Here is a 19,873-nt window from a genome sequence, read left to right as displayed (position 1 = left end):
TATCCCACCAATACACATACACCCCTGAGGGAAACACCAAATCACTTCTAGGGCTTGAAAGGGAATATGAAAATGTAGCTCAGATGCTGAAGGTTTTGTGACTTTTTTTCTTTCTGAAATTCCTAGATATTTTCATCTAAGGATAATTGTCTAGAAATAACCAATAAAAAATTTAAGTTGGTGCTTCTGCAAGAATGACAGAAAATGTTTGGTACATGTTCTTTGTGGGGAGAGAGAATAATTTAGAATATTCTATTGGAACCAAACGAATCTAAGGTCATAACTCTACCCATACCCTTTAGACACTCAGTTACCAGACATCAGAATCAAGCCAGATTAATAAGGTATCTTTGGGTCACTTAAAGAGTCCATACCAACATGGCTGGGCTTTGCTCCATGAGCAGATAAGAATAGTATGGATATAGACAGAGCATCAGCTGCCCTCTATGTCTATCCTAGGGTATGATTTTGTACATGGATAACCATTTACGACCAGTTTCTGAAGAAGGGATGACTCAGTAGACTCTTCTGGAAAGTAGAGATTGCACCAATTATAGGGAACATTGAGGAAGCTGGTATTTTGGGAGAAAGACATCTTCATACCCAACTGCAGACCTAATAGCTTCAAATAATGTTATTTAAGAATCTTAATACTGCTTCCTGAAGACATAGGTTGTTAAGTGAAAACCTCAGTGCTTGGCATGGAATACTTCCTTATGAGAGACTCCAGAGAACTGCCAATATCTCAGCCTATTGCCACTATTCCTAGTTATTTTTCATAGATACTAGGATCGCATTGCTGAATTCACCACCACATACTTTGGTTGTAGGACATAGAGAGGTTAATTTCAAGCTGACCAGGAATCTTTCTCTCTGTTGTCAAACTTTTGTAGTGCTAAAAAGTGGTATTCAGACCTCCGAATAAAAAACAAAAAACAAAAATGAACACCACCACCACCACCACCACCACCACCACCACCACCACCACCACCACCAAACCACTAATGATCTTATCCAGTATTGCACTCTAACATGTTGTAATACTGACTTGCCAGGCAAGATTCACTCACTGGTGCAATAGTGGCATGACTGCACTTGGACAACCAACTGGATTGTGATTGCATTTGATGCCTTTCCAGTCGGAGACAGGTCATGCCTAGGTCTGTAAACCTGGTCACTTCATAGCACCTGTGTCCTGCTGTTCTCCTCCCTAGAGCTCCCTCTCCTCCCCAGGGCTTTCCTTCTACATTCCCAACTTCTATGATTATGCCAAACTATACACTTAAAGATTTGTATCTATCCACCAGTCAAAGATAGTTTATATATCTAGGTAGGGTATTGGGTTACACTTCTGATTGAGCAATACCAAACTTATAAAGCCTTTGATTAACATTTTAAAAAATGTATAAAAGCAAAAAGGAAAAGGGGGCATGGGATAGGGGTCTTCTAGGGAGGGGAAATGGGGAAAGGGGATGGCATCTGAAGTGTAAATAAAATATAAAAATAAAAAAAAAGATTTGTATCTAGGATTCAAAAATAAGGGAGAACATGAATCATGTGTCTTTCTGGGTCTAGACACATTTCTGGGTCTACTTTACATAATGTTTTACTGTTCCATTCATTTACATGTGAATTTTATGGTTTCATTTTTCTTCACAACTAAATAGAATTCCATTATGTAAATGTATCACTTTTTACAATTCATTCACCAGTTGATGGATATCTAGGCTGCTTCCATTTCCTAGCTATTGTGAATAAAGTGGCAAAATACAATTATCTCTTAGAAGGATAGCAAGTCATTGAGTGTATTCCAGAGTGATCCTTGCTGATCCTATGATCTATTTTAAGATTTCAAGGATTCTTCACACTGATTTCCATAGTGGTTGTCCAGTTTTCAATGTCAGCAACAGTGACCAAGGCTTCGCCTTTCACCACATCTTCGCAGGACTTTCTGTCAGTTATTGCTTTGATCTCAAAGTAGTTTTAATTTTCATTTTCCTGATTGTAAAGGATGCTGAACACATTGTTCACTTGAGATGGGGTCTTACTATGTAGATGAGGGTGGCCTGGAGCTCAGAGATCCATCTGCCCCTGGATTCTGAGGGGGTATACTTGAAGACATTTGGTCTTTGAATACTTTAAAAGATCTCTCTCTCTTCTTTCTCTCTTTTAAAAACAGAATTCTTTGTTCAGATCTATAACTCTTTTTTTTGAGGGGCCTGGATTATTCATTGTTTTTTTTTTTTTTTGTTTGTTTGTTTGTTTTTTTTGTTTTGTTTTTCGAGACAGATTTTCTCTGTGTATCCCTGGCTGTCCTGGAACTCACTCTGTAGACCAGGCTGGCCTTGAACTCAGAAATCCACCTGCCTCTGTCTCCCAAGTGCTGGTATTAAAGGCGTGCGCCACCACTGCCCAGCTGAATTATTCATTGTTATTGCAGGCATATGTGTTCATGCACATACATACATATTCTTAACTATGACCTGCTCAGTCCACATAATGTTACTTGTGTGAATTTTTTCAGGTGGAGAATTGTTTTTTAACATGTTCCTCTGTAACTTTCTGAATTTCTCTGGTGTCTGCTCTTCTGTTTCTTTGTTAATCTCTAATTATATTAACTCGCGTTTACTTGTTATTTCTCTTAGTTAATTCAGCCAAGAGTTTGTATGTATTCAGCCAAAGCAATCTTGTATGCTTTTTCAAATAATTAGCTCTTAGATTTACTGAATCTTTGTATATTTTTGTTTCTATTTCATTAATTTATGCCATGTTTTTAAATAATTTCTTCCTGTGTAGCGGATTTGGGTTTACTTCTTGTTTTTCCAGATTTCTTGAGTTGAATCTTTAAGTCATTTATTTGTGCTGTTTCTGATTTTTTATTGTGGGTACTTAGAGCTATAAATTTACCTTTTAGGGTTGCTTTTAGTGTGTTTCAGAGGTTTTGTGTGTTGTTTTATTCCATTTAGTTATAGGAAAATTTTGATTTATTTTTTAAAATTGGAAATAGATTCTTCATGCAATATATTCTGACAACAGTTTCCGTTTCTCCAACTCCTTCCAGATCCCTACCACTTCCTGATCAATGCAAATTTATTCCCTCTCTAATGATAAAACAAACAGACATGTAGAAAATAAGATAAAATAAAAGCAAACCATTTTCTAGCTATTAGGACCAAACAAACAAACAAACAAAACCATAGAAAATACACAAGAAATACACAGAGACACAGTCATGCACAAACACAAAAATCCCAGAAGAGCAAAATTGAAAACCATAATATATAACTAAAATAGTTTTAAAAAAGTGCCCAAACTATTGTGAGTCACCCTCCACCCCAATATCACTGAGTTTGTTTTATATTGACCATCTACTGCTGGGCATAGGGCCAGCTTTTAAGTGATTTGTAAATCCCATGAGACTCCACTGGAGAAATGTAATTCCTCCTTTATTAGAAGTTATCAATTAGAGATAGCTTTTGGGTAGGAATGGAGGCTTGTGTTCACTTCCCTTTTCAGTGCTGGAACCTTATCAGGACTAGCCCTGTGCAGGCTCTGTGCATGCTGCCACACTCTCTGTGGGTTCATATTGCCTAAGTCTAGCTGTGTCTAGAAGGCCTTGTTTCCTTAGTGTCTTCCATCCCCACCAGCTCTTACAGTCTTTCTGTAGCGTTTCCTAAGTCCCGACGTGAAGGATTTAATGGAGACATAACGTTTATAACAGAGTGTTTTAAGGTCTGCACACTACACAGTTGTGGTTCTCTGTATTCGTTTCCATCTACTGCAGGAAGAAGCCTGTGTGATGATGGCTGAATGAGGCACTGGTCTATAAGTATAGCAGAATGTTGTTAGAAGTCATTTTATTGCTATGATCTTTTAACAGAACATAATAGTATTTGGTTTTTTCCTAGTTCTCCGGCCTGACTGTTATCAAATTCTTGGCCACCTGAGCAGTGTTGGATATGGATTGTCTCTCATGGATTGCATCTTAAATGAAAATTAGATATTGGTTGATTACTTCTGAGGGATTTGTGCCACTGTTTCGCTAACACATCTTGCAGGCAAAACACCATATTGTAGGTCAAAGAGTTTGTACCTGGGTTGGGGTTTATCCTTCCCCTCTGGTAGAGTGCAGAGTACCTACTGGTACCATGAACACTAGTCAAACGAGTGAATGTGTTATGTATTCACCAGCTTGATTTCTCTGTATGTAAAGAGTTATGTAGGTGTTTTCAGTGATAGGACCTTATGATCAGTTTATGGAGAACAATCACTAGCAATGGCAATAGTCTGAGTTGTTTGGGAGTTCCATAGGCTCCTTTGGTCAAGAACTAGATTAGATATAACCTATTCCTGGAACTGGAGAGTTTATTTGGTGGACAGATATGTCTAGTTGGGCCTTTGTCTCTCTGTTGGTGATTTCATTTAGATTTCTTTTATATATGTATATATTTTTATAGATGTATATATTCTACTTGGTGATTTTATTTATATTTCTTTTATATATGTATATATCTTAGGAAGCATCTACTGTATTAGGTTTCCATATGTCCCCTCAAAGGGCCCTTAGTTTTAGGTGTTCCTCCCTGGATATCCTCCCTCACCCCTCTTTATTTGAACATCCCATTCCAGCCTCTATTTGACCCTCCCATTTCACTCTCCCCCACATCCATCCTTAACTATATACTCTATTTCCCTTTCTAGGCAGAATCCTCTCTCTCTGCTAATGCAGACTACTCTACAGGGAAAAAGTGTCTGCCATGGTTAAAGGAGAAGGAAAATCTTTTCATGATATAAAAAGGCTACAAGAATTTATGTGTACCACCTGGACATGGTGGTGCACACCTTTAATTCCAGCATGTGAGAGACAGAGGCAGGGGGATCTCTATGAGTTGGAGGTCAGCCTGTTCTAGTTATCAAGTTCCAGGTCAGCCAAGGATACATATCAAGACTCAAAGCAAACAAATAAAAATAAAACAAGAAATTCATGTGTACCAAACCAGACCTACAGAGAGTACTGAAAGCAATATATTGAACTGAAAAAAGGAATACACATACTGAAGAGCTTCAACTACAGAAACAAGTGAAACTATAAATCAATATATTGTATAGTATAACTAAGTACATAAACAGAAAAAAGTTAAAAAATTATAGTATTCAACACACATCTTTCAATAATAACTTTATAAATATTATTCTGCTCAACTCCCCAATCAAAGGATACAAACAAGTTAGTTGAGTGGATTAGGAAACAAAAATCCATCATTTTGATGTCTATAGGGGATCATTTTATCTTCAAGGATAGGCACCACCTTAGGGTGAAAAATTTGAAAACAGTATTCTGAGAAAATGGTACTAGGAAACAAATAGGTTTTGCCAGCCTAATTTATGATAAAATACACTTCAAACTAAAATTAATCAGAAGAGACAAAGAAGGATGCTTCATTCTGATCAAGGAACAATTAATGAGGAGTGCTTTACAGTCCTAAACACACATACACCAGATTTTGGTGCATCCAGTTTCACAAAAAGCATTCTAGTGGATGTGAAGCCACAGAATAATTCCAGTCAAGTAATAGTAAGTGATTTTAATGCCCGACTCTCTCTGATGTACAGATCATCTGAACAAAAAAATAAAAATGAAAATTAATTGACCTCATTTCTCAAATGGGCTCAGCAGATATCTACAGAATATACTAGCCAAACATCAAAAACCACACATCTACTCTCCATCCCATAAGAATTCTCTGAAATGGACCACATATTGGGACACAAATTGAGCAAATACAGAAAAGTTGAGAAAAATTACATGTATTTAGATCTGACCACAGGGCAATAAAGCTTGATCAATATCACAAAATTATCTAGAAGGTTCAAAAACACATGGAGAGCAAAGAATACACTACTGAATGTTGAGTCAAAGAAGAAATCAATAAAAAGCTTATCCTTCTCTAGGGACTCTGCAGAACTTGTACAGCCTTCCCTCCTCACACTGTCACTTTGTGTCAGCTGCCAGTACCTGGAGACACTCTCTACCTGGGACCCACTGACTACCCTAGCCTGTACATCAGGAAGGCAATCTTCAAACTCCTTGCTGTCATTCATTGCAAAGTCCCCAATCTTATCCCATGCCCTGAAGCAAAACACTTGCAGTTCTGTCCTCCCTCTCAGAAACACTCCCTATAGAGCAACCCACAGTCACCACACATTCATAAGACCCAGAGAGGGCAATGGCAACCAACAAATGGAACACCCACTCTGTAACAAAGACAACCAGATACCAACACCTAAAATTATAATAATCTCAAGCCCAGATACCTAGACACCATTGCAAAAACACAATCATTAACACCAAAGGCAATATAACCACCAGAACCCAAAAATCCTACCGTGGGTCTTAAGTAATTCAGTGTAGCTGGAGCTCAAGATAAAGATTTCAAAACAGCAATATAAGAATATGTTCAAGGACCTTGAAAAAACTATGAAAAAAAAAACCTTTTATGAAGGCTGTGAAAACATAAACACTGGAATGAGGTAATGAATACAACTCAAGACATGAAAGTAGAAATAGAATCACTAAAGAAAACCCTAAAAACTAAAACTAAAGAAAACTGATGTAAAACCAGAAATGAAAAACTTAAGAAGTCAAACTCAAACCTCTAAAGTCATCCTCACTAACAGAGTAAAAGGGATTGAAGAGAGAAACTCAGGCATTTAGGATAAAATGGATGAAATGGATTTTTCGGTCAAAGAAGATGTTAAATATATATATAAAAAAAACAGGCAAAAAACATCCAGAAAATATGGGAAAGCATGAGAAGATGAAATCTACAAATAATAGGAAGAGAGGAAGGAGAAGAAACCCAGATTGAAGACACACAAAATCACAAAACATCTGACTTCTCAATGGAGTCTCTAAAAGCTAGAAGCCTCCAAAAGCTATAAAACAGATGCACTGCAGACTCTGAGAGATCACACATGCCATCCCAGACTACCATACCCAGGAAACCTTTCAATCTCAAGAGATAAAGGGAGAAAACCAGTCCATGATAAAATCAAATTTATGCATCTATTCTATAAATATAGCCTTTCAGAAGCTCTTGAAGGTAAATTTCATCCTAAAGATGCCAACCATATCTAAGAAAACACAAGGAATAAATAATTCAAGACCAGCAAAACTGCTCTTTGATAACTCTCAACATTTAAAGGTCTTTGCTCTCCAATAAAAAGACAAAGACTAACAGACTGGATTTGAAAATAAGATTCATCCTTTAGCTGTATCCAAGAAACATACCTTAACATCATGGATAGACATTGCCTTGTGATAAAAGGATGGAACAAAGCATTCCTAACAAGCTGGTGTAGCCATTTTAGTATCTGACAAAATAGACTTCAAACCAAAACTAATCAGAAGAGATAAGGAAGGACAATACATGCTTATCAAGGAAAAATCTACAATAGTATGTTGCAACTCTACACGTTTATGCACAAACATAGGATACCCAAATTTATATAAAAAAGTACTGCTACATCTAAAATCACATGTTGACCCCCAAACTTAACTTAGACACAAAACTTCAACAGATATAGGAAAACTGAAACAACTTTTTGTATCTTATCTGATCACTATGTATTACACCTGGATATTCACAACAGAAACAACAAAGTTTACAAAAAAATAAAAAAGGAACAACTTATAAGTTAATAAAGAATGTGTCAAGATAGAAATCAAGAATGAAATTAAGACCTTTTTAGAATTGTTCTTGTAAGTGGTGGCACATGCCTTTAATACCAGCACTCAGGAGGCAGAGATGGGTGGATCTCTGTTAGTTCAAGGCAAGCCTGGTCTACATAGTTCCAGGACAGCCTGGGCTAAACAGAGAAACCCTGTCTTGAAAAATGAAAAAAGGAAAGAAGGAAAAATGTCTTTAGAATTGGATTAAAGAATCAATACATTGCACCAAGTGCCTACATTAGAGGAAGAAACAAATCAAACAACCCCTCCAAACTGGAGACATCTGATATTAGCAAGTTAATGGCACACACGAAAGCTCTAGAACAAAGCCAAGAAAGAACATCCAAAAAGAGTTGATGGCAAGAAATAATCAAACTCAGGGCTAAAATCAGTACAATAGAAACAAAAATGACAAAGAATCAATGAAACAAAGAGTTGGTTCTTTGGGAAGATCAATAAAATTGACAAACCCTTAGCCAAATTAACTTCAAGACATAAACAAGATCCAAATTAATAAGAATTAGAGATGAAAGGAACAACAGATGCTGAGGAGACTCAGAAAAGCATATTTTTAATATATGGCATATATGCATTTTATTTTACTTTTTCTTTTATATATGTAATTTTAGTTTCTTTTTAAAAAACTAGACATTTTATTTATTTACATTTCAAATGTTATCCCCTTTTCCAGTTTTCCCTCTGCAACTGGCCATCCCATCCCCCTCCCCTGCTTCTATGAGGGTGCTCCCCCAGCCATCCTCCCATTCCTGCCTCACTGACCTAGCATTCCTCTACATGGGGGTGGGGTGGGGGGGTGGGGTGGGGTGGGGTGGGGTGGAGTGGGGTGGGGTGGGGGGGGAGGGGGCATCAAGCCTTCACAGCACCAAGGGCCTCCCCTCTCATTGATGCCAGCTAAGTCTCCTTCAGCACCTTCAGTCCTTCCCCTAACTCCTCCACTGGGGTCCCTGTGCTCAGTCCAATGGTTGGCTGCAAGCATCTACATTTGTATTGTTCAGGATCTGGCAGAGCTTCTCAGGAGACAGCTGTATCAGGCTCCTGTCAGCAAGCACTTCTTGGCATCAGAAATAGTGTCTGGGTTTAGTGTCTGAATGTGGGATGGATCTCCAGGTGGGGCAGTCTCTGGATGGCCTTTCCTTCAGCAGAGAATCATAATTTTACAATCTCTACTCCACTAAATTGGAACACCTAAAATAAATGGGTAAATTTCTTGATATATACAACCTACCAAAGTTAAATCCAGATCATACAAGCAATTTAAGCAGATTTATAGCCTCTAATGAATTATAAATAGTAATTAAAATATCCCAAAAGAAAAAAAAGCCCAAGGCCAGATGAACTTACTATACTTTCAAAGAAGAATTAATACCAATACTCCTCAAATTATTCTGCAAAATCAAAACAGAAGGAAAATTGCCTAATTCTTTTTATGAGACCACACTTACCCTGATACCCAAAACACACAAAGACTGAACAAAGAAAGAAAATTACAGGCCAATTTTCTTTATAAGCAGAGATGTAGAAATCCTTAACAAAACAATTGGAACCGAATAAAAAAAAGCACATTAAAAAGATGATTCATCATAATCAAGTAGGCATCACTCCAGAGATGTACAGATGGCTCAACATACATAAATAAATAAATGTAGTCTACCATATAGTCGGACTGAAAGAAAACCAAACCAAACCAAACCAAACCAAACCAAACCAAACCAAACCAAACCAAACCCAAATGATTGCTCACATGGAGAAACGGCCTTTGAGAAAACCCAACAACCCTCCACGTTAAAAGTCCTCGAGAGACTATTGGTACAAGGGTCATGCTTTCATACAAAGAAGGCAATTTACAGCAAGCATTCAGCTAGCATCAACCTACATGGAGTTTATGTGTGCCTCAGCCCTCTTAGGTCTGGAAAACGCTGCTTCCTTAGAGTCCTCTACCATATCTAGCTCTTATAATTTCTCTGCTTCATCTGCTTAGATCCCCAAGCCTTGAAGGGAAGGATGTGAGACTGATATTCCATTTATCAGTAAATCTGTGAAGAGTTGGGGGGGAGGGTGAGTCAATATAATCACAATTCATTTTATGTAATTTTAAAAGAACTAATAAACACAATGGTTCATTAAAGAAAGTCTACATAAGAAAGCCGGGCAGCTGCTACTATGAGGGTTTTTTTTTAGCTCTGTCCAACTCTGAGTCCAGACTCATCTATGTTGAGTTTCACAGTGTAACTGCTTTGATTCTTTTATGCCCCCAGCAAACAACCCTTTACATGTGCTCTTAAAAGTAACTACAATAAACTGACTGCATCACTAAAGATACTATCATCTTAACCAGTTTTATTTAATAAAACTTTTAACATTAATTATTATATTGTGTGTGTATGTGTGTGTGGTGCATGTGCTGTATCGCACACAAACATAGCTCAGAGGAACACATGTGAGAGTCCATTTTCCCCCTCAACCATTTGGGTTCTAGGTGTTGAACTTAAGTTTTAAGGTTTGGCAGCAAGTACCTTTATTGCTGAGCAATCTTCATAAACCCTGTTATAATTTTTTACTGGATATTTTATTTACATTTCAGATTTTATCCCCTAACCCCCTTCCCGACACCACCCAGGAACCTCCTATCCCATTCCCCCTCCTCATACTTCTATGAGAATGTGCCCCCACCTACCCCCCCCCACTTTCACCTTCCCACCCTCAAATTCCCCCTCCCCCCCAGTGTTCAGCCTTCATGTGACCAACTGTCTCCTCTCCCACCTATGCCCAACAAGGCCATCCTCCCCTACATACACAGCTAGAGCCATGGTCCCTCCCTATGTGCTCCCACGCTGGTGGCTTAGACCCTGGGAAGCTCTGGTTGGTTGGTATTGTTGCTCTCCTCATGGGGCTGCAAACCCCTTCAGCTCCTTCAGTCTTGTCTCTAACGTTTAAGTGAAAACGCTTCCATGAAAAGGCTTCATATTTCACACTAATTTCTTACATAGTAGATGCTTCAAATGTATAGATTAGTCAGATTGATCTCATTATCTGCCTTCTTTGCCTTTTTCGACATGGTAGATTTCAAAGCAATATATTAAGAAACCCCAAACAGTGAACAAATTTGGTATTACTCCTTTTAAAATAAGGGGTTTTATGAAAGAATCGTGTATAATAGACACAATTTGTTAAGTAAATGTCTGCTTGCCTGGTGTGTTTTATGTGCCTCCTAAATTATTACGCACTCTTGATGCTATAACAAGGCCACACAGATGTACTTTTGGGAAACATGAACATTGACTCATATTCCAGTGTGGAATGGCTTCTGCTTTTCACCTGTTGATTATGTCTGCTAACAGAATCAGCTTTACAGTAGGAATGGTGTTTGGCTTTGATTCTGTTATAAGAAACTGGAGAAGTTAGGCAACAGCAGTGCTGTGCAGACCGCCATATTAGGTTTACTGAAGGGAATGGACACGTCTCCCCCAAATGTTACAGTCAGATTGAAGGCACAGTGTGTGACATTGGAACATGAACTGACATGGGATATTTTGGGACAAGACTATGCAAATGAAGCAGAACATGAATTGCTGGGAAGGATGTGGGCTCTGAGATCTATCTGTTGGCTTTGTTGGGGGAGGTTCATTGGTTTCTAACTGTGTGTCTAAGACAAGGCTCTTTATTTTCCATACTATTTCTTACCTGTAAAAGAGTGTGACTGAAGGATCCAGATAGGAGTGAACACAGTGTGCTTTTAGAGAAGGGTCTGATGTAGTGCAAACACACCATTAATGCAAATGCGTACTCGTTCAATATAGGCTTAATCACAGAAGCATTCTTGCAGAAGGTAGAAAAAATCTCAGTGACTTATTTTTTTTATTATTTTATTTATGTACATTCCAAATGCTGCCTCTTCCCAGTCCCCCTAGCAGAGTTTTTCTCCCATCCTTCCTTCCTTTCACCTCTGAGAGGGTGGCTCCACCATGAGTATCCCCCTACCCTAGGGTATCAAGTTTCTACAGGATTAAGTGTATCCTCTCCCACTGAGGCCAGATAAAGCAGTCCTCTGCTACATACATGCTAGGCCTCAGACTAGCCCATGTATGCTCTTTGGTTGGTGGTTCAGTCTCTTCAACAAGTGCTGGTCTAACTGGTGGTCTGCATATAGAAGAATGCAAATTGATCCATAGTTACTTGTCCTGCGCAAAGCTCAAGTCCAAGTGGATCAAGGACCTCAACATAAAACTGGATACACTGAATCTAAAGAAGAGAAAGTGGGAAAGAGCCTTGAGCACATTGGCACAGGGGCAAATTTCCTGAGCAGAACACCAATGATCTAAGATCAACAATTGATACATGGGACTTCTTGAAACTGAAAAGCTTCTATAAGGCAAAGGACACTCTAGAAGTCAATCTGGTGGTTTCTCAGAAAATTGGAAACAGTTCTACCTGAAGATCCAGCTATACCATTCCTGGGCACATACACAATAGATGCTCCACCATACCACAAGGGCATGTGTTCCACTGTGTTCATTGCAGCTTTATTCATAATATGGAGAAATTGGAAGCAACCCAGATGTCCTACGACAGAAGAATGGATATAGAAAATGTGGTTCATTTACACAATGGAATACTACTCAGCTATTAAAAATAAGGACATCATGAATTTTTCAGGCAAATGGATGAAATCAGAAAACATCATCCTAAGTGAGGTAACCCAGTCACAAAAGTACATGCATGGTATGTACCCACTGATAAGTGGATATTAGCCCAAAAGTACAGAATACCAAGATATATCCACACAGACCAAGAGAAGTAATATAAGAAGGAAGGCCCAGGTGAGGATGCTTAAATCCCACTTAGAAGGGGGAACAAAATAGTCATGGGACGCAGAAGGAGGGATCTAGGTGAGAGAGGGGAGAGGGAGGGGAATAAGGGTCAGAAGCAGGTGTGGGGAGAGACAGAAGGAACAATTTAAATATTGGTTTGCCAGTGATGAATAGACTGACAGGCAGACTTCTTCATGGAGAGAAGAATCAGTGACTGAGATGATTGCATAATGCTGAGAGTAAAGCAAATCAACTAAGGTTAATTATTGTGAAAAATATAGTCAGGAGGATGGAATCTAATTATAATGCGAACTATAATAAGCTTTTGTTTTTCGTTTTGGAAAATGGATGTACTAACAGTCTAGGATAATGTGAGGCAAATTAGAGTTGTCTCTACTTCCAACTCCTTTCTATTCATTTAAGCTACTTATATAAACCCTTATAATAAAAACAAAAAAATCAAAATCCAGCTTTTAGAGGTTTTAAGCTCTAAAGTATAAAATTTGATACTCATATTCAAATATAAATAAACATTACTAATGTATTTTATTTATTGTCTTTTCCATATTCCTAACCTTAGTTTTGATTTCATCTGCTCCTTACTTCTTAGTAACTCTTGAGACAAATAATGTTATTTTTGTATATGAAGGAAGTTTTGTAGATGAAGAAAGTGAGTTGAGTAGGGTTAAGTAGTTGCTTAAAGTCATACAGCTTTTAGGAGACAATCTGGGTATAAGCATCAAAGTTGAACTCTTTTTTAAATACTGAGCTATTTCTTGATAGACATGGGTTATAGTATTGACCAAAACATCAATGTTGTGACTTTCAGACACTGTACTGCAGCATATATATGAAATGTTGGTTTAGACACCATCAGAAATCCACCCCCCCAATTTTCTTTCAACATAAAAAATTTGAGATTTCTTGAACATCAAGTCTCAGGTGGACTTAGAGTTTCTGAATTGTAAAAGGTACATGATAATGTAGTAAAAATGCCCAGGTGACCAGAGGATGTGTGGAGATAAGAACTGTCAGGTGGTGGCAGGCAGGATTTCTTATCTAGACCCTGTTGCTTGCCTTTTGCCGTCTCAGCGTTTAAGGCTGAAGCACAGAAGTGCAGAGACCACAGAACTGCAAACAAAATAACAGAGGAAACACAGACAGAGAAGCACGTTTGCTTGCTTTGTGGGCAAGCAGGATGTATTTATCTCTGACTGGTTGTGCTGTACTTATCCAGGATGTAATAAAATCCAGCCTAGAATGTGGTGGGGGAGAATGTCAAGTAAGGTCTGCTACCTTCAGACAATAGCTTGCACCTTCCGTCTTGTTATATTTATTCCTCTCAGGAATCCAGGCTGGTATTATGACCCTTATTGAGTAATGAGGATAAGAGAGCTTTTCGATCTGTTCAATCGAGGCAGATAGACTAAAGAATCCAATCTCCAGTCCAGCTTGGGTCAGTGACATGGCTGTCCCACTAACCCAGCATGGGCACTGAGAAACAACACCTGCTTGCCGTTAGCTTCCCCTAGGTATTTCAGAAATGCTGCATGGGAGAGTTTCTGTCATTACACTGTAAGTCTGTTCTGATAAACCCCAAAGTGACCCTTTGAGAACAGGTTCATGTCAACACTACTACATTTTATGCCTCCAAGAACACTGTTCCTAAAAATTTCATAGAAATGAAAATTTGAAAACTTTTCCCCAAACTTAGTTTTCTTAAAATACTCAAAAAGCTGCAGAACTGGGTTCTGTATAATAGACATTATGGAATTATATATAAGGTATGCCTGGCACAGCCTAAGACGTGGATGCCTACGGGTCAGAGGAGTTGTTTACTCTCATATCATCAGTGCCTGTTGCATAATAGAGATCAATATTTGGTAAATAAGTGACAAATAAACAGACATGGACGGTTCCTCCTAAACCATTCCAGACGTGTCTATGTGAGACGAAAGGGCAGCAAAGGGGTGTGAGGAGGAGGAAGGCTGGCACTCAGCGCTTCATCTAAGGATGCTCATATCATCTCCCTTCATTGTCAGATGCATTCTATGTATATATAAAACATATGAATTAATCAAGTATATTAACATATATTCAAGAATATTGTATATTAATTAAAATTTTATATTATGTATATCAATTGATTAATTCTTATATTCCACAAGAATTTGGAGTGGAAACAAGAAACTAATCCTTTATTAGATGTCTGCTAAGTAATGGAAAGTCAAGTAATTTTACTTTCATACCATTGATGTCTCAGTCTTTAGAGACAGTCACACAAGCTAAAAGGTTAAGTCATGCTATAAGATCTACATCTGGTAAGCATGTCAAAATTTTAATCCAGACTTGTTTGGCTTCAAAATTCATATATACCCTTCCCTGTTCACACGTCCCCTAATCAAGAGAGAATTTAGTTTAGGTTCTACAAATATAGCACTGCATACTTTGAGACATTTATCTGCCTTGATTAATGTTGTGATGCTTTCCGCAAGTGTTTATTGAGGATAGTCTCTGTGTCCATTTCTTAGTTCAGTGTAGTGAGCCCCAGAGACATGAGCACTCATTTTGAAGAGCTGCTCAGAACTGACAGTCTCTGATTAAAGGCCTAGATCATGTTGGAGAAAATCATATTTTCCCACTATGCATTTTTGTTTGATAGGCAATGTCTGAAGGTGTCTGCGGGACGTAATTATCCTAGGAAAATATAGGTCAGAAATACCCAGAAATGGGTTTCTTTAATTTGGTGACTCATTAGCAGAAAGCAAACCACAAGAGTCAGCATACTTAGGGTTTTAGTTTTAGGGTTTTCATGAGTTAGCTAGGAAACCAATTGGTTTTAGAGAAACATTTTAATACTATGAGATAAAATTGTGCTAGGAATTAGAAAAGTACTAAGTAGTTCATACAATTACGACAGATTCCAATAAGAAACAATTTCAAAAAATAAAAATGTCAAAAATGTAAAACTATCATCTATCTATCTATCTATCTATCTATCTATTTATCAGGATCATTGTCAAATGTCGTTCTTCAGGAGCTGTTCAACATGTGTTTTGAGACAAGCTCTTTTACTGAGTCCTAGACTCTTTGCTAGGTTAACTGGCTGGTGAGCCCCAGGGATCAATTTATCCCTACCTCCCCAGTGCTGAGATTACAAGCATGTGTCAGTATGTCTTTTTTATGTGAATGCTGGGGATAGAAGTCAGGTTTTTGTGCTTGAAAGACAAACACTAACTGAGCTATGTCTCTGTCTTCAAAATAATAAACTCTTACAATGTGATAGGAATATTTTATCAATGTGACATACATTATCTCATTTTTAATATCAAAATTCTATTGAACTGTGTCTGCTCTTCTGAATGGTAACTATGACCAAAGCCTAGGAATCAATTACTAGTTTTAAGAGGGCAAATGTTCTGTGTATTTATCTTTGCCTGCCTAGTTTCACTAGTGTATCTTATCTACCCTGTATGAGCAGATATTTTGGCCTTTCATACATGTTCTAAATCATTAGTGCATTTTTTTGTTCAGAGTAAATGTGGTTAGATTGTCTTCTCCCTTATGCAGCATTCATGGTTTCATTTTTGCAAATCATAAGCACAAACTAAAATTTGGTGTTAACGAGAGCAAAGTTGGAACAAATGTACTCTCAGGCCTCATGGAGGCAGGATGCCCATTAAGACCTGGAAGTTGCTGTGTTGTATGCCTACAGCTCCAAGACTTGGCCAGTATGGTGCACCCTATAATGGCAGCTATCCTTAGAAGGACACAGTTACTATCAAATGTTGTGTAGCAGTTTCCTCTAAGATTGAAACATTCCATTTTGTAGGGAACACTTTAAGATAAAGGTAAACAAATAAAAATAGCTTCAGGAAGTCCCTGAAACTGACCAGACTTATGAAGCCCCTACCTCCCAGAATAAGCATTAAGTGACTGCTGAGAGTTACTTTCAGACTAGCCAAGCTGCCCAGAAGAAGCATAAGCCAGTCGAACTGCCTTGAAGAGGTTTAGACCCACAGAGAGAGTTGGAAAGGATGTTTTCCAACCCGTTGAACAATTGCAGACTGTGCAGTGTGCTACATAATTTTAGCTTTTTTGCAGTCACCCTTGCTGAGGTGGGCTTTGGTGATGCAACTGTCTTTGAGTTATTTCTGCTCTTGTAAGTAAACCCTCACTCATACTCCTGTAAATGACTTCAATAAAACTCATTGGTTTACCAAAGTTGGGCTTTGTTGGTATCTGTGCTTTGGTCAGTCATAGACTCCCTGATTGGAGTGAGTAGATGTGTGTGTTGGATCTTCCCAAGGAAAACTATGTCACACAACACCAATTTCATCCTGAAATTCCAATTTGAATTTTCTGAGAGCTAATATGGCTGATTCAGCATTTAACTAGTTATATTTCATAAAAGAATCCAGTCTTGAGCAGAACTTTTGAGTTAGAATAGCCCACAGACTACTGGCTAGAAAATGTATCCCTAGTTATGACCAAGGAGGCTGAGTAAGATAGTATAAGACATGATTAGGATACCTTCTACCAGGAAAAGGGCTGGCAGGCTTTTAAAATATTCCATATAAGGGTTATGGTTATTAGCTTCTTGATTTGTCTCAAATAAGCCTCTTGACACAACTATATCTTAAAAAGAATTTGAATCAGACTATTTTGTTAATTTTTAATGTTCAGACAATTCTCTCCCTAGACAGAGTACTCATCTACTCATAGTGACTCCTGTGTCCCTCTGTAGAAAGACCCTTATCAAATGCCAAGCCATAACCACATAGTTCTGTGCGAGCACAGACTGCTTAGATTGCAAAGCTCAGCATGTAGCATATGGTAGGGTCATGCACAGCTCATGATAGGGATGGACTTGCCACTAGGCTTGGAATACATAGGATTCTTCAACTTCAAACTTATGTATTGTAAGGAGACAGTCACCAGAGCCTAGACATTTCAAAAAAAATTTCTATTTTGCTCTTCCATTTTGTTAGCAGGGTCAAGCTGAGTTCATATTCCTAGGTTTGGGGACCCAGCTTCTACCCTGCCCCTCCAAATGTTCTCTTAATCATCTATTAAGCCAGGGAAGAATGTACAACCTGCTGTTATTTGAACTAAGGTGCCTAAGTTGTAAAAATACATACCCAGTTGCCTTCCAAGCCCTCATTAACTACATGCAGCTGATCTGATCCTTTGTCCCCTGTTCAACTTTAGCTCTGGACCAAATGTCTGGGGAACTGAATTAAGGGCTTTGTACTCCACACCAAGTGCCTAGTGGAAAGAGTTAAGAGGCTTCACACCAGGTGCTGGGACAAGGCACAGTCTCCAACAGATACTCCCTTCTTAACCTTTAATATCAACATATGTTTGGATGACTCTGCAGCTCATCCAAGGCATATCTCACACTAGAGAAATTTCACATAGATGACTTCTTTGTTCAAATTAGAGTTTCTGTTGATTGGGTAAAACCCTTGTAAGAAGGGTAGGATGTTTGTCTTTACTCAGTAAGCTGACTTAACTGTTAATTTTATCCTATCTGGGAACACTTTTAAAGTCACATCTAGAATAATACCTTACCAAATGTTTGAGGATCCTGGTACCCATTTAAGTTATAGACAAAGTTAAGCATTGTAGATGACATTTAACTTTGTATTTCTAACTGAAGATTTAACATTTAAAAAAGAACTTAAAAATAAGTACATTCTTTTGAACTCTAAACAATATCTATCTCTTGATAATACTTAGCTGAACAGCTTACTTCAGCAAAGGCTGTGGTGGTTGTGCTTATGGAGGCTGAGAAATATGCACTGGTGTCCTCTAGGACTGCATTGTGACCATAGGAACAGAAAGCATTTGAGGGTTTACTTGTAGTAACCAAACCAATATGACACTCTAGGAATGGTTAGTAGAACCTGCCCAGAAAGTAGAGTACACTACTGTTTTCTTACCCACAGCCTGGACTTTGGGAGAGCTGTTCTTCTAGTGTGGCTTGTGAACAAATGAGGGTTCTTGATCCTCATTTGGGGTGTGGAACTCAAAATTATTTTTATAACTGAGATGTCAATTTCCTATATTACTTCTCATTCTCTGATAGTTCCATAGTGGAATCTTTTCAGAGGACAAACATTGCACAAAATAACAGAATGCATGTAGGTAGACACAGATGCAAGGGTTTAAGACTCATAAACACACCTTACAGTCTGATCTGGTGCCCTGAGCAGATGTTGGGCACTAGCTGCACACCCAGTCCCACAATACCCAGAGGAAGCTTGACTCCCAGGCGCTGTAACACACCCAGGATCATAGGATCATAGGATCTCAAAAGCTTGGTAACACCAGGATTTCAGGATCCCAGAGGCAGCTCGACTTTCAGGAGCCCTGACACACCTAGGATCTCAGGATCATGGGATCCCAGAACCACAGGATCACAGAGACAGCTAGACTCTGAGGAGTTCTGACACAACCAGGATCACAGAAGGGACAGGTTCCAGTCAGAGACTGAGGGCAGGTAGCACTAGAGATAACCAGATGATGAAAGGCAAGCGTAAGAACATCAGCAACAGAAACTAAGGTTACTTGACATCATCAGAATGCAGTTTTTTCACCATAGTAAGTCCTGGATCCATCACACCAGAAAAGCGAGGTTTGGATCTAAAAACCACTTCTCATGATGATGATAGAGGACTTTAAGAAGGGCATAAATAACTTCCTTAAAAAATACAGGAGTTATCCAATAAAAAATCAATAAAAATTAAAAATAAAAATAAAAAAATACAGGAGAACACAGGTAAACAGGTAGAAGTCCTTAAAGACGAAACACAAAAATCCCTTAAAGAATTATAGGAAAATACAACAAAACAGGAGAAGGAATTGAACAAGACCATCCAAGATCTAAAAATGGAAATAGAAACAATAAAGAAATCACAAAGGGAGACAACGCTGGAGATAGAAAACCTAGGAAAAAGATCAGGAGTCATAGATGCAAGCATCACTAACAGAATACAAGAGATAGAAGAGAGAATCTTGGGTGCAGAAGATACCATAGAAAACATTGACACAACTGTCAAAGAAAATGCAAAAAGCAAAAAGCTCCTAACCCAAAAGATCCAGGAAATCCAGGACACAATGAGAAGACCAAACTTAAGAATAATAGGTATAGATGAGGGTGAAGATTCCCAACTTAAAGGACCAGTAAACATCTTCAACAAAATTATAGAAAAAAAAAACTTCCCTAACTTAAAGAGATACTCATGAACATACAAGAAGCCTACAGAACTCCAAATAGACTGGACCAGAAAAGAAAGTCCTCCCATCA

The 19,873-nt window shown here is 38.3% G+C and overlaps 1 protein-coding gene across 1 annotated transcript in view; it reads left to right on the top strand.

Annotated features, from left to right (window-relative positions):
- The window catches only part of LOC143442933 (uncharacterized), a 77,025-nt gene that overhangs the window by 42,808 nt on the left and 14,344 nt on the right, over window positions 1-19,873 (top strand). The gene's annotated exons all lie outside the window — the stretch shown is intronic.

The sequence above is a fragment of the Arvicanthis niloticus genome, chromosome 7 (assembly GCF_011762505.2).
Source record: "Arvicanthis niloticus isolate mArvNil1 chromosome 7, mArvNil1.pat.X, whole genome shotgun sequence".
NCBI classification, from domain to species: Eukaryota; Metazoa; Chordata; class Mammalia; order Rodentia; family Muridae; genus Arvicanthis; species Arvicanthis niloticus.
Note: the sequence above shows the minus strand (reverse complement) of the source record. Positions and strands in the feature narration are given on the sequence as shown.